Here is a 6,795-nt window from a genome sequence, read left to right as displayed (position 1 = left end):
ACAACCCTGAAAAATAAGTTCTGAAATCCTTCCAGCCCAAGACAATGGAAGAAACACTTTCCACAGTGTTGCAGAGGCTGCTCTGATCCTTATTTCTCCCAATGAGTTCAGATCCTGGCAGCTGGCTGGGAGCAAATACAGCTGGGTCTTTGTAACTTCTAGGAGATGGACCAACACTGCTTGGGTCCCAAAAGAAATTGCACCGTAATACATTTCAAAAGTCCTTGTTTTCATTTACTCTCAGTTGTTGTCATAATCTTTTGCAATTATTTTTCTTTAACTAGGAAATTTGCAGGAAAAATACAGATTCATAATTTTGGATCTGTTGCGGGCTGTTTTAATAGGTAAATGAGACTAATATCTAGCTACAGGAAACATATCAGAATGAACATTATCTTTATGTACCTGTATCTTTAGAAAATCAGGCTAAAAGAAAAAAATAAAATTACTTATAAAAGAATCCTACCAGGAGCATAATATCTGCTGTATCCATTCATCAAGCACAGACCCTGTTGCAGATGGAGTAAGAATGTTCAGATTCAGGGCTGGAAAATGGAACAGAGATTTTGTGGTGTAGATGGGAAAACTCTTATGAACTGTTTTGCACAATTTTCCCCCAAATTTGAGTAAAAGTTCAGGTGAGCCCTTATTTTGGGCTATCTTTCTTCGGAGAAAAGGCAGCTGTGTAATTCTAGTTTTATCGCCTCCATGCTGTTCCCGGCTCTGCCTCAGTGGATGACCTTGGCCAGTCATTTCCTTTCTATAAAGTGGCAATTGGGCTATTTACTCCCTTCCCATAGGTGCTAGGAAGCTTAATTAATATCTGCTTTGAGATCCTCAAAAGGTGCTAAAGTGTTACTATATACTAAAAACAATCTTTGTAGCTCTAAACATAGAAGAGAAAAGGGACTATTAAGTAGCTGTCAGTTTGGAAGGTGCTGTACGAAGCGTATAGGGTGAGTGTATAATGTATTGCCTCTGTTCCTGAGAGCAGAGACCTTTCTGCAATGACCCTTCTGCATGACTCTCATCTCTGTAAAACAGTTTTCCCATCCAAGCCCCAAACACCATCCAGCCTGTTTTCTTCAGAAAACAGGGGAGAACCCTTCCAACGGAAGATGAGCATCACTTTATGGGAAGGAACACAACTTGCCCCCTGATACCTGAACGTGGAACAGAAATCCTGTTGCAGGAGCTTCCTTGGTGCTCCTGCACACCTTGGATGTGCAATCTGCAGGTTTTTATCAAGCCATATTGATTGATGAAATACGGATGGCTATGCAGCGGTGCCTCAGCACAGCTCAGCCATGCTCTGCGGTTTGCTCACCTGAAGAATGTGCATGACACTCATGGTTAGTCAAGAGAAGCTGCCAAGCATCCTGTGATCTATAGTACAGAGATTGCAGCACAAAGAACTTGTAAGAAGAACAGAATTAAGTTCTTGCCCTCCAGGCATTACCATATATCTCAAACCACCCTTCAAAGAAAGTTATTACACTGGAGTGAGAGCAGATCAAATCAGACTGTAATGTTTACTTATTATTGTCAGTTTTCAAACTGCAACCTGTGCTTTCACTGAGCAATTTGTCCTTCGATTTGAAGCTGATTGAGAGCAGAACAAAATGGCTCAATTATAAAGTTACCATAGCTGGATCTCTTTAAAAGTGAGCCTATCTTAATTTCAGCTCTGCCTCGTTCTGAGGAAAGCTCTGTTGTAATTTGGCAATCGTCTCAGGATGGTCCTGAGGGGGTAGCATAAAATAAGAAGGCAATTCACTTCCATCAGGCTTCTGGGTTTGCAGCTTAAGCTGATGGTATTGAAATGAAGGTGAGATTTGTTTAAACCTCTTCTGGAGTGAAGCCGTTTCCAGCTGCTGCCATATCTCAGCGTGGAGGGGCAGCATGGAGGGGGGACGGAGTTTGGATGCAGGCGGGATGAAATGATCCATACAAAAATTCAGCATGTTTTCCTGGAGAATGGTGAGGTTCTTGAAAACTGAAATTAGAGTGATCCAAAGCATTCTCTTTGGAGGATGAGAACCATACATTTTAGGAAAAAAATTTAAAAGCTCTAAGAATGGAGGCAAACTATGCAAAGTTTTGTGCCCACAAAGCCACTCAGGCTGCCAAGCACAGCCCCAGATGGAGGGCTCAGGATCATCCCCTTTCCTGAGGGAGCTGCCACTGCCTTCTGTCCCTTTGGGCATCCAGAAGTGTCACTTCTAGTAGCCAAGATGCCAGCAAGATTCCCGACGGGAAAGCTAACAGACATATGGAAGCATGGAATTGTTAGAGAGCAAGTACTGCATTGAATGCCACAGAAACCTGGCTTTTAGCCACCACATGTGCTTGCCATTGAATTTTTGCGGTCTTTAGACAAGTGAGGTAGCCCACACTGCTCATTCCCTCTCTTCTTCCAAAAGATTTGGGCAAGCGACTAAAAGCATTAATTAAAAATTTAATAAAAGCATTAATAAAAAAATTAAAATTTAATCAAAGCATTAATAAAAGAAAGTTGTTTCATCTCCAACATTTGTGTTAACCTGCAACAGAGCTCAAGTATTTCCCAAACATTAAATACTTCAAATACTGCAGCAAGAAAAGAAGGATTTAGCTTAGGAGGGTACTTAGTACATAGACAGAGTCTAGGAAAGCACTGAGGTAATTCCATCTTTGGTGCTACAAACTCAAGACTACTGAGCTTGGACTTGAAGCGGCTCTTTCGACCACCAAAATCATCCCTTTTGGTTAAAGACGAGTCTTCTAAGGTGCAAAAGCTGGTGCTGGGCTGCAAAGCTAATACAATGACACACTGCACTGCACGTGCTGCTGCAGGACAGGGGATACAGACTTCGGGGACTGTGGTGTCTGTCAACCTTTCCTTTCAAATCATCGTGGTTTTGGGGGTTATGTTGCTTCCTCCACACTTGGAAGTGGTTGTTCCTCATCTCTGGCACAAGCGTAGTATCAGAGTGAAACAACTGCTCTGCTGTCTGCAGGATCTGCACTGACAGGGCTTTTGCCTATTAAAGGTCTATTTTTTCTGTCTCACTCTTTATGCTACATCTGCTCACTTTGTCTCCCACTTTCTCCCAAGACTTTTCAAAGCCTTCAGAATCAAGGGATGGAGTATTACAAATTAATTCAAAAAACCCAAAACACGCACACAAATAAAACCACACCAAAACCCCCAACAAAACAAAACAAAACAAAAAACCCCAAACCATAAAAACCCCACCACACATACCAACATCAAGCCATGAAAATTCAGTGCCCAGGTTCCTCCGTGCTGTGTCTCATCAGAATTACACAGGAGCACAACTGCAGTTTCGTTCTGGGCTTAGCTAAACCTTGCCAGCCTAAAATAAAGATCAAGCCATTATAATAACAATTTTTGACTGGGTCATTTTCCTAAGTAACATGGAGAGAAAAATACAAAGCCCGGAGTGAACATCAGAAAAATCAGATGATATTAAAGTACACAAAGTGATAAAGGTTTTGGCAAGAAATACTTCGTGTGTGACCCCGTCTGTGTGTTACCTTCACATATGTTTGGTTTTTTTACACTGCCCTGTCAGAACATCTAGAACTTGACATTAGACATAAACCAAACCGTGGCAGAGAGGTGAGCTTTTGCAAAAAGAAAAATAATCCTTTGAACTTGTGACCATGGTTAACGTGCACATTTCCTTACACTTCACAAGTGGTGGATGAGAGGTCTGATTAAACATGAAACAAAAAGAGCTTGCAAGTAGCACTGTTTACTAACATTTCAATTTCTATGCCTCATTTATTAGACTTAGAATAAAAAGGTTAGAGGGGTGTTTGGGATTGTCTTTAACCTTGATGATATTTCCACTGAAGCAGCATAATGGCTCTTAATTGCTTAAGTGAAGAGAACATGTTGACATGTCCTTCTTTGTGCTTAAAGCCCTGTGCCTAAACCATTATGCTAATTCAAGCATTATATACACCAAAGTATTTATGGGACTGACACAAGTGATGTTGCAGGTAAAGGGCTGTGAAATGGTCTGTAAACAGAGAGAATTGATTCCGGGCCCAAAGCGATGCTGTTAAAGTCACAGACATTGAACAGCCAGCCCTACAATTTCTATCCAGATTGTCAGCCTGGGTCAGGCGGTGGCAGCAGGGCTGTCAGCAGAGATCAGCTGGGTGGCTTTAATCACATGGAAACCAACCACAGAAACGCAAATTAACGTGGAAGCAATACAGACTTGACTGTGTCTCCTTCTTGGTTTTTTGGTTGTGTGGGTTTTTTTGGTTTTTGTTTTTTTTTTCCCCCTTGTGCACAGCAGTTTTGGTCACAGAATACTCAGTTGTAATATTTGCTAAAACATTTAGGTGTTAAAAAAAAAACAGCAGTATGTACTCGTTACTGCATTTTTGCCAGTCAGGAGAGCAGCACTGCAGTTTGAAGGGATCACAAAGAATATGTACATCGTGTGAATCTCTGCACAAAAATAGATAGTCCAGTCAGGGGGTTGCATGTGCGTATCCAATATTATTTGTATTTTCCTCTTTGAGTCTAAGGCGCACAGTGCAGTTTTATGTTACGCTGAAATAATCCATGATCTTGCTTGTTTTGTTGCTAGTAACCCATGCCTTTTGGCACTGAATAGGATTTTGCAAAAAAATCCTTTAAACCTTGCATCTAATTTATTGTGGGCATTTCACCAATTTTAGACAACTAAATGACTCTGATCAGTTCTGCCTTTTTTTCTGCTTTTTTTTATTTTTGGCCATGCAGTACTAGGACTGACACTTTTCTGTTCGGTTTTAAAATGATGCAGATCAACGTGTTAGTCTCTGTATTTTTCTTATACACTCAGAGCAGACATTTCACTGATTTTGATTTTTTAAATGTCATGAGAACAGTATCATTCGTCCCAGATGTCATGTGTAAAATGTAAACCTCAGAGGGAAAACTTATATTCGTAGTAGTCTATAAAACATTATCATACTTTGGTGATTCTTTAAATGGCAAAATAATTTAAGTAAATACCAAATGACAGTTTTCATAACAACTCTTTTTGTAAATAAAATAAAATAAATGTTTACCTTGAATTTACTTGAGTGTCCCTTGAAGCTGATACTTCAATAAGAGAAATTTGAGATTCAACAGACCTGACTATAGATAAAAATCTAAAAAATATGGAATAATTGTACGTATTTCTTCATAGCAGAAAAGCCATGTATTTTCCAGCAAAGCATACCTTGGTCACGCATCAGTATTTTTTCTTTTTTCCACTCTGGGATATTTTTGATTTAATGTCATTTTATAGATTGCTGCATCGCTAAAAGAATTACACTGCAAAAACATTACCTGACCATGCTACTCAAAAAGACTTTGGAATTATGCATCTGAGATGAGCATGCCCATTGAGATTACCAGTATATTCACTGTATTCTGACATTTCTTGGATCAAAGACATAACATCATAACAAAATATTTGATGAGTGTGAAGAGAAGTATTTTTTAGTTTAGATGTTGGAATAGCAGAAGGTGCTGGGGCCATTTAACCCCAGGAATTCCCTTCAGTTGTGAAGCGAGTAATTTTGCAATATTCAGAAAAGTCAAATAAATGGATGAAGGACTTGTAATAACTGAAGGGAAGCATAGTTACATTAAGAGACTGGAATAGGATGCAGGACCCAAAGTGGTATCAAAGATTGCCTTTGTGAATTTGAGCAAGACACTTAATCTAAATCTCACTTTTCAATCTGTAAAATGGGACTGACAGTATTTCCTCTCCTATTGAGATAGCTGGACAGACAGGGATCAGCCCAGCTCCTCGGCCAGTGGGTCCTCCCTCCTCTTACTACCATTCAAATACCCGTACGTGCCTGTTAAACTACTCACAAATATATATGTATCACCCAAAACGGCCTGCTTGGAAAATGGGTTTCCAAAACATGACAGAAGATATTTTTGGCTGTGTTTATATTAAATGGCAGTATGTTCATTCCCTTTAAAATGCTGTTAGGTTATTTAAGATTTATATGTTTACTGAGTGGTCACTATCAGGTTGAAAAATGATATGTATTATCTTCAAAAGCAAATTTTCTTGCCTGGTATGATCAACAGCCCTTGAACTGTAAGAATTCTACCAGACTAAAATATGTTGCAACATTTCTTTAACTTACTTACTTTCTGTTTTTCTCTCACCTTGGGAAATGAAAACACAATAGTCTGCCTCACATTCACTTCTCAACATTTTGAATTTCAAGTGCTTTCAGCTTTTCTTGACAGTGTAAGATGCCAAACGGGGAAATGAAGACTCCTATAAAACAAAACAGTATAAACTGAAGGAAATTCTTCAAAAATAATTAGTTCAGGTCCTTTGTTTTTTAAAACAATACCATAGTTGTCTGATTTTACACTTATAATTACATGATATGGACTACGGTAACACCTCATGTGACAAATCAGTAAGGTCTTCAGTTTCCCTTTTTAATTGTGCTGTGGTTCAAGGTAACAGTGCTGTGGCAATGTGAGATTCCCAGGTGCTGAGAATGACACTCAGTGAGCTGCAGGAGGCATAGGGGTCCATCCACTGCTCCACTGGATTTTATTCTCTGAATGAATCACTTTCAGGGAAATGCTTTGGTCCAGGAGCTGAATGAAACACAGTTGATGAATGAGTGGAGAACTGAAGGTCTGCAAAAACCCCTCCAAACTGACCTGTGCATTCATATCCTAGAGGGAGAACTCAGGAGAAAAGGGTTCCAGGAAGAATCACAGAATCGTAGCATCATTTTGGTTGGAAGAGACCC

This window comes from Columba livia, chromosome 8 (genome assembly GCF_036013475.1).
Source record: "Columba livia isolate bColLiv1 breed racing homer chromosome 8, bColLiv1.pat.W.v2, whole genome shotgun sequence".
NCBI lineage: Eukaryota > Metazoa > Chordata > Aves > Columbiformes > Columbidae > Columba > Columba livia.
The sequence above is the reverse complement of the archived record's forward strand: the minus strand, read 5'-3'. Positions refer to the sequence as shown.